Below are 4,300 nucleotides of genomic sequence, written 5' to 3'. Positions count from 1 at the left end.
AAAAAAAAAGCTAAGTGCTTCCTCAAGAAAATAAAGACAATTGTATTTTTGAGCAAGATGGTTTAATACATTAGAAAATATTGATTTTTCCTTTGTGTGCGAATTGTAAAAAATAAAATGGAAAATATAAGTATTGAGAATCATTCCCATTAACATTTAAATAATTAAAAATACTACCTACCTGAAATTTAAAGTGTATATTCAAGTGAAGACCAAATGTTGATAGAATAAAAAGTTCAAAGAATGTTAAAGGCTAAGCCATACAACAATGTTTTTTAATTAATTGAATTGAGTATGTAAATAATAAAGTTTAATAAAGATTATATATAGTTAGAGATAATTTTTTGTTTTTTTATTTTTAAACTAGAAATATGTAAAACATATCAAAATAAAAGAAATACTATCTGTATTTTATAAAATGCTTTTGAACCAAGTTTTGCTCTCTAAAAGTCATACTTCATTTGCAAAATTGTCCCTTATTTAACCAAAATAATTTTATTTCTATGTTATATTTTTTGAAGCACTTACTGAATTTTATTTTAATTTAAATAATTGAATGATGTTTACAGTAATGACAAATACAGTTTCCTCTACAAATATATTTTTCCAGGCATTGAAAATAACATTTTCTCTAAACTTTATAACAACTCTGAAAAGGCACATGTTATCAGCCCCATTTTTGAGAATGTGGAGGTTTTTAGTTCGGCAAAACTCACGGAGCAGATAAGGCCAGGTATCCCTGACTCCAAATTGTCTGTCACAACACATGGTCATCTTTTTAATGATAATTTGGAAAGCTCAGCAGGATATTTTCCTGTACATTTTAAGGAATACAATCCCCATGAAAATGAAACGTTTGATACTCTTTTTGTTGTTTGCATAAAATATCTGATGTTTCAGAGATTCAAATGAGGCTGTTTCTTATAATACCTTTGGAACAATCATGCCACCTGCAGTCATTAACTTGAAAGCCTTGAATTTATAAATGCAGAGTAACACATGATTTGGGAATGGGAAAAGGTGTAGTGAAATATAACCTGATAATCCACTGCTTACTGAATTATAGCAATAATACTTGTTGCAAGTTATCATTTGGTATGTTGAACATATCTGATAAATGTGACCTCTGAGAGTTTCAACAGTTTATTGTCTTAAGCTTTTCTGCTGACCAATCTTTTTCAAGCCAATGAGTATTCCACAAACCAGTTATAAAAGCAATTGTCATAGAGTAAAACAAATTAAAGAGGTAAGTTTCTTTTTTTTTCTTAAGATCAAGCAGAGGGTAATTGTGTTGAAGTTGCTTTAAAATGTGCACATCTAAAATCTTGAGTCCCGAAGTGTCTCATCTGCTTTCTAATTTTCTACAAGATCTTTTAATATTTTGAGATTTATATTAAACCACAGGGGTCTGAAAGATTTCAGGAACTCTTGCATATGCATCAGAAATAAACAATCAATTAAATTAATAAAAGAAAAATCACAATTTAGATGTTAGTTGCTATAAATTTCACTGCTATTCCTTTAACTATAGCTCGTAGTTTTCTAATTCTAGCTCAGAAATTACACTGATACAACCACACTGAAGTAGCTGTCACATGCCAACTTTCTCTTCAGCTTCTAGTCATACATGAAAGTTCTAAATTTCCGTCATAATTAACTAGCTGCTTTAAATAATAGCATTTTAGTAATTTGGGGGATCTGCTTTTTTGTTTCCTACAAAATGAAATACTGAAATACTAAAATCTTAATGATTTGGATGATTTCTCTTCTATTTATATAGGCTTTATTGTTTGGAATGTTAATACTACAAACTAATAGAACTATCAGGAGCTACTGAAACTAATTTAATTTTAAACCAAAACTACGTTATCAACGAAACTGTCATTAATTCCACATTGCCAAGGGAAGTGTAACCATAAATAAAGATCCCAGATACTGAATTTAGATGTATTGTTTCCTTTATAACTTGTTTCAAATCAATTTTTCTCCTTTCCAAAAAGAAAACTCTAAAACCCATGACCACATTATATAGGCTATTCTTTATATCATTGAAAACATATATATGTATAGCATATATATAATTTTTTCCTACCAATATTTACTCTCTCACTAGTGCAGTCTTCATCAAGACAAAACTTGACTCAAAACACAGTTGAGTAACAAAGGAAAAAGATAAAGTATACTCTCTGGAGTGTTTATATATTTTTATACCTAAACTGCCATATTCCCTAGGTGGCCAGATATCTCAATCATCTTGTACCAAGTATTTTATGTGAAGCAAGGGGATGAATGCAAATGAAAGAATATCCTTATCGAAGCAAACTGCAGAGATTTTTTTTTCTACATTGTTATATGAGATAAAATCAGCACTAATGGCTATATTTATTTAATAAAGCATCTGATATATAGCAGTGCAGTACACAGTCCCTGCAGTACAAAATATCAAACCCTGGGATCCATCTGAAGGAGACTTTTTAGAACAACATGGAAGAGCCTTTCCATATTTAATTTTTATATGTAGAAGTAGTCCACATAAAATAAAATATATATTTAAAATTTTTAATCCTTATTTAAAATAAAGTGAGTGATAATAACAATACTATATGAGAGTATCTTTCTCATACAGTTCAAAATACTTCTCAGATATACTAATTCATCAATCACTGTGGTAAAAAAGATTTTTGTGTGTCTAGTTTAATAGGTTATAAAAGCAAATGATGTAAAAAAGAAAAAGAGCAGTGGGCAAAGTATTGTTAGAAATAGTCCTAAGATTTCTTCATCTTTATAGCAAAATAAATGACCTCTTACACTTTTTTTAAAATATAAATTTATTTATTTATTTATTTATGGCTGCATTGGGTCTTCGTTGCTGCATGTTGGCTTTCTCTAGTTGTGGCGAGCAGGGGCTACTCTTCCTCGCAGCGAGCAGGCTTCTCATTGCAGTGCCTTCTCTTGTTGCGGAGCACGGGCTCTAGTCGCCCGGGCTTCAGCAGTTGTGGCTCGCGGGCTCTAGAGCGCAGGCTCAGCAGTTGTGGCGCACGGGCTTAGTTGCTCCGTGGCATGTGGGATCTTCCTGGACCAGGGCTCGAACCCATGTCCCCTGCATTAGCAGGTGGATTCTTAACCACTGTGCCACCAGGCAAACCCTGACCTCTTAAACTCTTAAACAGTATTTTTGAACCATATTATAAATATAGAAAAGTACAGTCATTTAGTGTATACTTGCTGAATTTTCACACACTGAAGTCATACATGTAATCAACACCTGTATCACTTATCTATGAATTTATGAATTGTAATATACATGAGTCATGAATTGAGAACTTTCTTCCCCCTCTTTTTTTTTTTTTTTTTTTGATAGTGAAACTATGTTGAATGTAAGAAACTCATTTGAATTGCCAAGAGACCATGAAAAAGAAGGGGCTTAACAGTTTGAAATGTTTCCAATATATTTATGTACATTTTCTGATTCTGCCCATGTTTTTGAAGGATAGCAATCAAAGCCTGCAAAATAACTTTCCAAGGAGAGACAACTCATGTTGAAAACTAAGTCATAAGTAACTGAAATTCAAACATGGGAGAGATAAGTCTCAAATAATTTGGAACTGGCAAGTTATGTTGTTAAAGTATATTGAGACATAACTACCATGTTAAATAACTATTGAGATAAACTAGGACTGGAGAAGATAAATGTGTAAAGATTTTGAAACCAGAAGAATGTGGTTTGGAATTTCAGCTCTGTCATTTACTGGCTGAGTAGCCTTGGATTTTAGTTTCCTAGATTGTGAGGCAGGGAAAATGCAGTATGGCTAGACGGAGGTTGCTTAGCACAGTATATGGGATCAGTACATTGTACATGTACTTACACGAAGTTCTACATCTTCACCCTACCCTCCATTCTCACACGCACATCACATACATCCTTAGCAGGGTTTCAAAATTGCATGTTTAGTGTAACTCTCTTAACTGAGAAGAAGAAAATAGTAAATAGTCTTGAGCAAAAAAAGCTTCCTAAAATCATAAGTACTGATCCCTGAATCTAATCCTGTAAAACCTGCAATGCCAAAAATCTTAACTAGGAGCTTTAATTTAATCAAGAACTGAAACTATATCTTGGGTAACAGAATTTCCTCAATCATATTGCTCAGCAGGAAATGTATGGCAGTTTCGCTGCTACTACTTCCTCTGAATGATTATGGAACAGAAGAAATTCAGGTATCATAAAAGCATAAACTATGCCCTGCTTCTTTCTTACAGGAGGTAGGTGAAAGTTTACTTAGCTCATGAATCCTCTTTAAGT

The sequence above is a fragment of the Eubalaena glacialis genome, chromosome 1 (assembly GCF_028564815.1).
Source record: "Eubalaena glacialis isolate mEubGla1 chromosome 1, mEubGla1.1.hap2.+ XY, whole genome shotgun sequence".
Taxonomy (NCBI): Eukaryota; Metazoa; Chordata; class Mammalia; order Artiodactyla; family Balaenidae; genus Eubalaena; species Eubalaena glacialis.
The sequence above is the reverse complement of the archived record's forward strand: the minus strand, read 5'-3'. Positions refer to the sequence as shown.